Below are 12,376 nucleotides of genomic sequence, written 5' to 3' on the forward strand. Positions count from 1 at the left end.
TGGGGGCAGTGAGAAAGTTGTGGTCACCAGAGAGGGATGAATGGTCAGAACCAAGATTTTTGGGACCAGCCACGAACTTCTCTGTGTGATGCTACCATGGTGTGTGCAATCACACATTATCAATAGGAGTGAGCTCTCAAGTGAACCCTGGGTCTCAGGAGAAGTTGTGCCATTTCTAAGTGGTGCATCACTCTGGGAGGTGGGGGTGAGGGAGTGGGGGGGGGGGTGGGGGCAGGAACACAGTACCTGTACAGCAGCTCAGAAAGAACACTCTAGAAATCTGCACAGGTCTCACTAGAGATTTAGCTTGGAGGTAAAGTACTTGCCTAGCATTTTCGAAGCCATCAGTTCAATCCCCAGCACTGCCCTTCCCCTCGCCACCAAAAAAAAAAAAAAAAAATGACCGGCAGGGGAAGGATGGCAGGTAGATGAGGAAGTAGGGTTGGAGTAGGAGAAAAACAGAACAGAACAGAATGAGTAATATTAGACACCTGGGAATTAGTGATTCTGGGGAGAATCTGCAAAGTGGTTGGCAATCGTTACTTTGAACAGGTGTCATTATTTGGGAGGCAGGGGGCATGCCCCAGGGGTTAGGGTTTGAGAATGGACAGCCAGGTGAGCTAATGGGAAGACAGCCCAGTTTGTGGAAAGTGTTCATTGAGAGACCCTTCTGAGCTGTGTTTCTTTAAACTATCCAGCCTTCATGAGCTTGAACTAGCATCCATTTCTACCCCCGCCCCCCTTTTTTTTAAGAACAGTGCAAGCCAAATTTACATCAAAACAACATGCATTATGGATTAAGGCTTTACAATGTTTGTCAATTTCACTTAAAAGGGTATTCAAAGGAGTTTCATAGACTTGCGGATGGCCTCACTGGCAGCTGACCTTCCAGGTGAGAGGACTTGCTGAGGGATGATGCTGAGAAGCCTGGAGTTGGATTGTCTCAGGAGTCTACTGCCTGTTTCTGTGTAGACAGGGTGAAGGAGACTCTTTTTCCTCTGTAATTATAGCTGAGGGGGAAAAAAAATCTGTCAGGCTTAAGTGGAAGAATTTACCTCTTTTTAATTGTAGCTCTGAAAATACAACAATAAAATATACCTGTTTTAAATGTCTAGTTCGGTTGGTCGTGTTAAGTGTTTGCTTTGTTAGGAAGCTGATCCGGAGAATGAATTCATCTTGTAAAACTGAAATTCTGTAACCATTAACAACCCTCACCCCCACCCCATGACCTGCCCCAAGCCTTTGGCAAGCCTCATCCTGCTTCTTGCTTCTTCTGTGAGAGTGATGGGATGCATCCTCTAAGTGGAGCCACACAATACTTGACTCTCCTCGATTGCTTTATTTCACTTAGCGTAACATCCTTGAGTCTGCCAGGCATGGTGCCGCACGCCTTTAATCCCAGCACTCGGGAGGCAGAGGCAGGTGGATCGCTGTGAGTTCGAGGCTAGCCTGGTCTACAAAGCGAGTCCAGGACAGCCAAGGCTACACAGAGAAACCCTGTCTCAAAAAACAAAAACAAAAACAAAAACCATCCTTGAGTCTAAAGCCGAATACTCTTCCAGAAAGTATATGTATAGACATCCTCGGTGGGCATTTGGGTTGTTTCCGTCTCTTGGCTACTAGAAATCGTAAGAGCTTATTTACTTTGGTTTATTTTTGTGACACTGGGGATCAAGCCCAAGGCCTTTTCATATTAGATAAAAGTGCTCGCTTATCTACAGAGCATCATCCCAAGCATTTATATATTTAAAGTGGTTGAAGGCAACATTTTTAAAGAGTAGCATTTTGTAACGTGTGCACATTACATAAGATTCAGCTTCAGTACCCATAAAGTTTTATTGGGAGATAGACAATCTTATTCATTTATACATTGCCTAGCATTGTGTTTGTTCTACAATGGAATGGATTAAAAACTGTGACAGAGACCATATGGTCTGTACAATCCAAACTTTCTGGTTCTTTACAGGAAACATTTGTCTACCACTGGCTTAGCCAAATGAAATTATACATCCTTCTTGTTGTGAGTGTTTTGACGACTTCTTCTTCTTCTTCTTCTTCTCCTTCTTCTTCCTCTTCCTCTTGTTTGTTTGTTTTTTTGTTTTCTTGGTTTTTTTGTTTGTTTGTTTGTTTTTTGTTTTTTTTTTTTTTTTCTTGAGACAGGGTTTTTCTCTGTTAGCGCCTGGCTTTCCTGGAACTCACCTTGTAGACCAGGCTGGCCTCAAACTCAGAGATCCTCCTGCCTCTGCCTCCTGAGTGCAGGAATTATAGGTGGGCACCACCACACCTGGCTGCTTTTTTATTTTTGAGATGGGATCTGGCTATACAGCCCAGGCTTACTTCAGATTTCTGATCCTCCTGCCTCAATCTCCCAAGTGCTGGGATTATGAGGCTACACCACCATACTGACAATGGCTTGTCCTTTAAACTTTCTTCCTTGGTCTGCAGAAGGTCTTGTTTGTCCTTATCAGGTGAAAAATCTAAGCAGCTTTAACAACCTTCACCTCCAAGAATTTCATCTTCAAAGTAAACCAAAACATTTGCTTCGTTTAATTCCTCTTATCTGGTCTTCTGAAGAGGTGAAAAATAACAGGCTTTTAACATTCACAGCCTTGAGATGTCCCCTCAAGACTATTCGTAGTCTCACAACAGACCTGAGCCTTGTTTCTGAGGCTCCTAATCCTGGTTTCACATCAGGTGCGTGCACAGGGCTCTCACCCCTGGGAACCTGAGGTCAAATCTAGGCATCTGTATTTCTCCAAAGCTCCACCCAGACTACTTTTGTCCTTGGAAAGCACTTGTAAATGAAACGCCCATCCCTTACTCATCTCAAATCCAGCCTCCTCCAGGGAGCCTTCCAAGACACCTAGACCATTTCTCCTCACCTATATCCTCTTGTGTTTGAATTAGGTGGGGACCGACTGAACAATTTGTTCCTACAGCTCAAATACTTCATTGAATAATTTGTCTCTGCCCCATGGGCCAGATTCTTGGAGAGGAAAATATGACCTTTTGGCTCTTGTAGACACACTATCCAACACATCTGGAAAATTGTCAGAAGCCCTTCTGCTCACACTCACCTACCAATTCCGATGCGTGCTGCAGCTGGGTTCTACCATGCACTGATTCATGGGATATGTGTCCTACTACTCAGCCGCTGACCCAGGGGCTCACCGTACCGATCCCAGCCTCATTATGTGTCTTCTCTTCCTGCTGTGCACACCCAAGGCATCTTACCTGTACCAAAACAAATGGAGCAGGGAGCCAGATGTGGTGGCACACACCGGTAATGCTGGGATCCAGGAGGCTGGGCCAGGTGGATCACAACGTTTAGGTCAGCCTGGATTGGAGAGCCAGACGCTGTTTCAATTGATCAATCAATCAATCAATCAGTCAATCAATGCAAAGCAAACTAATACAGTAAAGCAACACACCAGGCCATGAGACCAGTAAAGGATTAGACTCATATTTGGCAGAATCAACTTGGAAAGAGATATTTTACATTACACCTTACTTGCGTGTTCCAGAATACTTTCTTGTTAACTAGTACGATGTTTTGACTTCTGGTTTCAGCACAAACATCCAAAGACAAATTCTACAGTTGAATGCATCTGAAAGAGAAACTGTTTGGCTGACTCTGTGATGGCTTCGAGTTATCTATATGAATCACTCTCCTACGAATCCTTTATCACCTTAACGCCCTACTCAAAAAGAGATAATTACATATTTATTTATTTATTTACTTGCTGTGTGTTTACGCACATGCATGCATATGTACAGTTTAGACGACAATGTTTTAAGAATCAGTTCTCTCTCCCCACCTTGTCTTGAGTCAGTCAGGGTGTCTCTTGTAGTTTCTGCCCCTGCTTCATATACTCCAGGCTCAATAATAGCCCATGAGATTCTGGCATATTCTCCTGTCTCTGCCTTCCATCTTACCACAGGAATGTGGAGGTTACAGGTGAGTGTACACTGGTATTCAGCTTTTTATCTGAGTTCCAGGGACTGCACTCAGGCCATTGGGCTTACACAGCAAACATCGCACTTTTTACCCAACAAGCTACTTCCCTCGCCATGTTGCTGAATGTACCCATAGTCCATAAGAATAGGAATGGTGGTTGGGCGGGTGTGGTGGCGCATGCCTTTAGTCCCAAAGCGAATCCAGGATAGCCAGGGCTACAGAGAAACCCTGTCTCAAAAAAAAAAAAAAAAAAAAAATTAAAATTAAAATTAAAAATTAAAAAAAAAAAAAAAGAGGATACATGAGGAAGTTTTACAGTGGTGTGGTACAGATGTGAACAGTCTTCAGGGGGAGAAGAACTAATGGGTAGACTAAAAGTAATTTCAAGTTTTTAAATGTTTAAGTTCATCGAAATTGGTTAATACTTTGTACTCTCACACCCACCCCAAATCTACGTTTGTATCGGTAGAAAGAAAGAAGGAAGAAGAAGAAGACAAATCTCTGAACTGTGAGTCATTGCTGTCATTTCCAGGACAATAGCGAACCTGCCTGGACTAGTCAAAATCACTTCCCACATGACATAAGTGTGGTAAACCCAGAAAAGCCCAGATGGACTCAGCACAAGGCAAGGCCTTGAATACCTGTGCTAACAGCTGGTTTGTATTTTAGACAAGTCGGTCAAGAAAATGGAGGATTTTCTCTTTTTGTTTTGATCCTAGAAGGTGATGGACCAGGCTTTACAGGAAACTGCAGGCTTTTCCCCACCCTCTCCCACTCTCCAACTACCGGAAGCTCAGGAAATACCATGGAAAGCAGGATGCCATGCTGTGGGTTCAAGGCAAGGATGGGGGACAGTACGGTTTGAAGTTTCAAGGCCAACACTTTAACGATGGAAAAAGCTAACTACGGGTTTAGAAGTTTGGTGTCGTGTAGCATTTAAAAGATCCCTGACACTCAAATGGCAACAGTTCTTTAGACTGGTGCAGGAAGGTCTCAGGCCAACCAGGCTGTGGAGGAGAACTCCAGACAGGCATTCTTTTGGTTTGGTTTTTGGTTTTTGGGGTTTTGTTTGTTTGTTTGGTTGGTTGGTTGGTTTTTTCGAGACAGGGTTTCTCTATGCAGCCCTGGCTGGTCTGGACTCACTTTGTAGACCAGGCTGGCCTCGAACTCACAGTGATCTACCTGCCTCTGCCTCCCGAGTCAGGCCTTCTGAACACAGAGAAACTCCAAAACACAAGCACAGGGACTGGAGTCCTGCTTCCTCAACAGCCTGCTTGGACTGGCTCAATTATCCATGGCGGAAGGAGCCAAGAGAGAAGATGAAAAGGAAAGAAGCTGCTACCTACGAGACTTCGAGACTTCGAAGGTAGAGGCAGGCACTGGCTGCTCTTTGGAGCGCAGCACAGAGGTGAAGGTGACTGATTAAAGATCGGTATGAGTTAACGGCAAGGAAACTATACTATATAGAAATGCAGGTTTATTGAAGGCAGCGCGGGAGGGAGAGGAAGAGCTTGTGCTGGGGGGGGGGGGCGGAGGGAGGGAAGGAGAGAGAGCAGAGAAGTGGGGAAAAGGTGCAAGGGGCAGTGGAACCAAAATGTCTGAATCATACAGTGAAGGGTCTCTGGGAGAGGGGAAGCCCTGCCCCTAGGTAGAGGGCAGGGCATGCCAGCCATGCCCTGCAGTAGGACCTAACATCAGGGAGAACATTTTCTTCACACTGACATTGTAGAACCTGGCATTCTTGTAATTGGGAAATAACTAGAAAAAGCGAAGGGAGGAGGCTCAGAATGAGGACAGGAGTTTGGATTCCCCAAAACCAATTGTAAAAGTTGGGCACTGGGCAGGCATGGCAGGGGGCTTGCCCAGCCAGCAGGAGGTGGAAACAGATTCTCTAGAGCCAGGTGACTAGGCAGACTAGCTGAAAAGGCAGTCTCCCTGCTCAGTGAGAGAGGCCTTACCTTAATAAGGTGGAGAGAGGTGGTGGGAGACACCTGATGCTAAGTTTGGACCTCCACGCATTTATACGAGAGAGAGAGAGAGAGAGAGAGAGAGAGAGAGAGAGAGAGAGAGAGAGAGAGAGAGAGAGAACTCTGAAGACTGTTTCAGGGAGGCAGGTATTGGGTTCCCACAGAAGCATAGACTGGCTAAGCAAGGCCATGATGTTGTCTTAAGACCTCCTGTGTTGGTGAGACGCAGCCGAAGTATCCCAAAGTGAAGATGGTGAGAAAGGCCATGCTGTAGGCTGCCTAAGGTTTCTGGCTGTTAACAAGCTACAGGGACTACCTTAAATTAGCTGACTTCATAAGCCACTGTGAGGGATCTGAAGACAGGAAATTGTAGGGAGCAAAATTCTGAGTTGTATGTGTATTGTTTGACATGGGTATGGCCAGGTCAAGGGTCCCAATGCCTTAGACCAACAATAATTGACAAGGTCTTCCTGGGGCTGGGCTAAGGGAAATGACAGCCTTGCCCTGGTCCATGTGTAGATATTGATAGTGTGGGCGGAAAATGACCTCCTAGCTTCCCCACCACCACTACACACACACACCATGTTTTTGGCCTAAAGACTGTTGCCCTGCAGAGACAGCCTGAGATCATCTAACTTGCCTCCTTGTTCAGCTGGATGCGATGGCCACACGTCCTTATTCAGCTGTACACAATAGAAGGCTGAACTTCTGAGTTGCTGTGCTTCTCCATTTGAGAACCAAGATGACCCAAGCCCAGCTTTTCTGGGTCCAGGGGTCTGCCATTTCTTCATTCCCCTGTGGTCCTTAGTCAGGGTTCCAGGACCAAGATGTGCCCTCTTAGGAAGTATCAATGAATGCTCTTAAGAGGGTGAGTGTTGACATTATGACGTTCCTACCTAGCCCTTCCTTGAGTAAACACCATAGGAAGGTACACAGGGAGGAAAAGGCATCATTATTGGGGGGATATGCATAATATCCACACTCTCAATAGTTCCATGCAATAGATGAAGTCCGTTGATACTTAAGATAGAAGTCATGAATGAATGAATGGAGGAATGAATGAATGAATGAATAACTCAAGCCCAGGAAGGGAAACTGCAAAGCCAATGTTCTGATTCCAGTACTAACTTCTATTATCTTTCTTGCATCCAGCCTCATGGCCTATAAAAGGAAACGGTGCTAGGTCATAGGCTTGCCTACATCACCCACCGTATGCCCTTAAAGGATGCTGTCTGCATTACCAAAGCCTCAGACTCCGCTGGCCAAAGCCAAAGCCAAGGCTCCAGCTCCCATTGCAGTTCTGGCTCAAGTTCAGGTCCCCAAAGATACCCAGACCTCATGAAGGCTCCAGAGTAAGGGTGATGTGATCTCTGGCTGCTGTCTGTGGGGCTGGTGTTCTCCCATCCTGCCTGTATAAGTGGTGTTGGGAGGAAATAACACTCTTGTAGGTCTGAAATTCTGTACCTTTAGGGTGGATCCACTTTTGAGGAAACCTTGCAGTGTGTGAGATGTCACCAGGAAGATGCTGAGGATAAGCGAGCCCCCTCTCCACATGCAATGCCCCAATCCTGTCACCCCTGGCCTAAAGTACACCTTCCCCTTGACCCAGTGTGTCCCACACAGTACCTACCATACTGTATGTGTATTCAGCACTGTTTACTATATGTGCACATAGCAGCTGCTCACAGGCTAATTAGAATGAACAAATGTCCCACGGGACTAGTAGAGCTTGGAAACTCGCAAGTGAGTGACTCAAGAGGAGGGACTACTGAGTCATGCAAGTTATTTCCTGAGGTGCTTGGTGTCCTCCACGTCAAATCCAACCTCAAGTTCCTGGGGCAAGTGACACTCCAGCTACGTGTGGTACTGCAACCTGTAACCCTTGCAGCTGAGGGGTAGGAGAAGAGACAGGTGGCACTGTGCGCTTTAACATGAAGCTTTACAGAAAGACAGACTCCGAGTCTCCCTGACAGACTGAGGGTCTGTCATTCACAAAGGACCGGAGGAACTTTGTCCCGTGAGGCTACTGTCTGCTCTTCAGCCTTGTTCCTGTTCTCTGAAAAATACTTTACTACCCATCTAAGGTGCCTACGGCTCCCCCATTTCCCTTTGCCGTCTATAAAACAGCATCTAAGTCTTTGAGCATTTGTTTATTTATTTTCGGCTCTTCCTTTTTTTAGTGCTGGGGCCCAAGGCCAAGGCCTTACACATGCTCAGCTAATACTCAGCCACTGAGGTTTTATATTCTATATGGCTCTTGTACATACACACATTAATAAATCTGTTGTGGACCTCTTCCTGCTAATCTGTTGTAATTTTTATTAGATTGGCCATAGTTTTGAGTCCTTTGGAAGGAAAGGTTGAATTTCCTTACAGTGGGAAATGGCAGAGGTTTAAGCTCCAGTGCAGTGGTTTGATTTTTTTGTTGTTGTTGTTAAAAAGCAAAATAGGAAATGAGTTTAGCAAAGGGTTTTATGCAGAGAATAGACATGATTTCGTTTGGTTTGTAATTTAAAGAGGGAGGGGGGACTGCTTAAAAATAGTCTTGGCAAGAGGTGAGTAGAGGATCCCAGAGAGATGGCTCAGAAATCACTTCTTGCTTTTCCAGAATAACTGGATTTGGTTCCCAATATCCACATTGGTCACCTCAGAAATGCCTGTAACTCCAGCTCCAGGGGAGCCCATGCCTTCTTCTGGACTCTGCAGACATCTGCATTCACACATGCATAAACGCACACGCACGCCACATCACATATGCACATAACTAAAAATAAATAAACCGAGGGCTGGAGAGATGGTTCAGCTGTTTAGAGCACCAGCTGCTCTTCCAGATGACCTGGGTTTAATTCCCAGCACCCCACATGGCAGCTCACAACTGTCTATAACTCCAGTTCCAGGGGATCTCACACTGTCACACAGACATACATGCAGAAGGCACATTAAAAAAAAAAAATTTAAAAATTTATACAAAAATGTCAAGAAGATAGACTGAGAGAACAGACTTGATGGAAGATTAGTATATTCTGAACAAGCATCCTGGGGACTTAGAACAGGAGCCTGGCTGATGAGGTGGCGAGAAGGCCAGCTGTTCCATGTAGACTTCATTCTCTCTGCTCTAGCGCCGTCACACTCCGTACAGCCAGGGGACTTCTTAGAGATGCCATTTCATGCCCAGAGCTCATGAGGATTCATATGCTGTACCCTGAGGTCCCCAGAATTGACCGGGCGCATGCCAACCTCCTCATGTCTTTTCTTTTGACTCACCTACACAAGGACAACCTTCCTCCTAAGCCAGCCCTGGGGAGACGGCCCGGGCCCAGGAATGCCTGGTGGCCAATGGGGTTGTGGAATCTGGCAGGGGTGGGCAGAGCTGTGGATCTACCTGCTGCCTTGGATTGTAGTGTGTGCCTCTCCCCCTCCATCTGCCCCCCCCCCCAGCTCCATTTCTCTGTCTTATTTGCAGCATCTGAGTAGCTCGCTAAGATTCCAGCTGGAGAAATGCAATCTTACTGCTGGCTTCTTCAAATCCATTTAATTGTGGTGAGAGAACTAGGTAACTTAAGCCAAGGTGAAGTGCCCCGGGTCACTGACTGTAACCTTTCATCGGAGACTATTTGCTGGCCCTTCCCTGTCCTCCAGCCCATCTAACTTTGAGTGGACAAGCCTCCTTCCTCCCCTGGGGGAGTGGGGGGTTTTCCCCATACCTACCTAACCCCTCCTTCACCCTACAGTTCTAACACCACTTCCTGCTAGAAGCTGTCCCTGAGGGCCAGCTGCCACTCTTTGTATGTGCCATGATTAAATGTATTCAAAGCACCAGGGATCTTTTTCTTCACAGAATTCACAACAGTCCTACGTTTATACTTAACTCAGGAAAATGGGAAATGGTTAAACCACGCCTTGAGTTGGCTAATACATCGTCTGATTTTTCTTATTTTTAAAACTGGACTCATCTTTCTTCCGTTTGTGCCATAGTGGTGTGGGGGTGGGAGAAACTTAAACTTCCTGTTAGAAGGTATCAGCCTCTTCCGGTTTAAAACAATCTGTTTCCCCCCCCCCCCCCAAATAATCAGCTAATTCAAAGATGAAAATTCCTATCAAGGTTGCTTCCTGCCTCCCCTCCCTCCTCAGGCTCCAGGGAGGGGCTGCTAGCTGCAAGGTCAGGGTGAGGTTGGGTAGGGCTTGAGTGGGTAGGCTGGGAGGGGCTACCTCTGATCCTGCCCCAGGGGAGCTTGGCACCTGTTTCTGCCCTGTTTCAAACCCCTAAGAATAGCATCTGCTTCTGGGATATGTGGGACCAACTTGGTCTCTAACCTTCAGCTAAACAGTCACACACAGGAGTGTGTGGTGGCCACATTCTTGCCCCACCAACTCTCAAATCACTGGAGAGGCGGTCTACAACACTGGTTCTCAACCTGTAGGTCGTGACCCCTCAGTGGGTCCAACCACCCTTTTGCAGGAATCCCCCTAAAACCACCAGGAAATATAAACATTTAGGTCGCAATTTATAACGCGATCAAAATTGCAGTTATGAAGTAGCAACAAAAATAATTTTATGGTTGGGGCCGGAAGAATCACCGCAACACAAAGAACTGTATTGAAGGATTGCAGTATTAGGAAGGTTGAGAACCACTGCCCTAGTCTCCTACAGACCACACATAAACCAAGAGGAAAACAAGGCGATCGAAGGCTCTTCTCCTTGGAGAGACCCGGACTGTGGCTGCCTCGTGGGTTTATGGGATGCCTAGAGGGAGGAATTAACTTCTAAGAAGAAAGCAGAGTTCAGCTGACTTCCTGTCTGCCACCTGGACACTCCCCTTCCCTGAGGCTTGTTAAGGGCCCTGAACCACAGACTTGATGTCCGCCTTTGCCTTTCAGTCCCTAGAATGCCCTCTGCTCAAGTGCACCGTCTTTTCGGCTGCAAGAGACCACAGGTAGGCTTTCCCTCACCCTAAAGAAATGCAAGCTTCTGGAAATGAACCACAGCCCCCTTGCCCCGCCCCCTTGCCCCGCCCCCTTCTCTATTCCTCTCCTTTATAAGCAACATCTTCCCGTGCACAGCGGTTTAGCGGGTTTTCTTCTCCTTTCCAAAGCCTGTCTTTTAAGATTGACCCTAACAGCTGAGTAATGACCTCTGTTTCCTACCTGGCATCCACCTTCTCTGGATCCACCCACTCCAGGATCAGGGACTTGTCGGGAAACACAACCTATCTCCGTTTGCAGCCAAGCTCCAATTTGGCAATCTGCAGACCTCTTTGTCAGCACCGCCTACTTCACAGCTAACAATATACTTGATCGTATGATTAACACCGAGGAGTTCATGGAGCCACAGACTGTCAAGGCTGCCAGGGACTGTTCAGAACGGTTCCTTGATTTCAGGCGAAGGACCTGCTATGGTTTCAACATGCCCTTCAAGGTTTGTGTTAGAAATCTGATCCCCAGCCAATACCCGTGAGAGTTAGAACTTCTCTGAAGTGACCAGGTTGTGAGGACTCTGTCATCATGGGTGGCTTTTTATTTTTTAATTGCAAAAGTAGGTTCTTGAAGAACCTATGCATTCCTCCCGTAAATATATGCCATGAGATAGTGTGACAGGAAGACTTACATCATATGCTGGCCTCTCCATCTTGGACTTCCCAGTTTGCAGACGCCTGAGAAATACATTTCTATTGTTTGGCTATTACCCTGCCCCTGGCATTCTGTGATGCTGGGGGGCAGAACCAACCCACAAACAGCCTGGAATAAGTTAAAACCCAAAGCCTAGGATTCCTGTCCCCAACACTGGTAGGTTGGGCTCGTCCACCTCCTGTCTCCTTGCTTTCTCTTCTTACTGCTCCCTTCAGAGTCACTGTGTTTGTCAGAGTCACTGCTCGCTGGAGATCTCATCTCCCTGTTGGCTCTCAGAACAGAGTTAGGGCTGTTCCAAGAAAACTGGTTACCTCAGTAGATCAGCTGACAAAGGTAGACTCTTTTCCTTCTCTCTCTCTCTCTCTCTCTCTCTCTCTCTCTCTCTCTCTCTCTAATCTGGCAGCTAGATATATAACTGTGACATTTTCAACTGGAACTAATTTAAATTTTATGATTAAAAAAGTACCCTGTCATTATATACAAAACTGTAAAGAGCCCTCCTACCACGTTCTTAACATTTAACCCAATGACAATAAGTTCTGAGTTCTTTTGAATTAACATCAGTAAGAAAAAATTTAAAAATCATATGTAATGGCACCACCCAGAAATAACTGTAGTTTATATTTTAGTGTGCATGCTTACAATTTGCTCACATACATGCGCATGATTCTTTTTAAAGTTTCCCTTTGTGAATTCTTTAGACACACTTAACTAAATGGGCAAATAAGTTAGTGGCTCATTCAAAATCACCTTGGGGAACAGTGTTCTTACTTCAGTGACTTATGGCTGCTGATACACCCAAGACCTTGCCTTTGAAAGGTGT

The sequence above is a fragment of the Acomys russatus genome, chromosome 31 (assembly GCF_903995435.1).
Source record: "Acomys russatus chromosome 31, mAcoRus1.1, whole genome shotgun sequence".
NCBI lineage: Eukaryota > Metazoa > Chordata > Mammalia > Rodentia > Muridae > Acomys > Acomys russatus.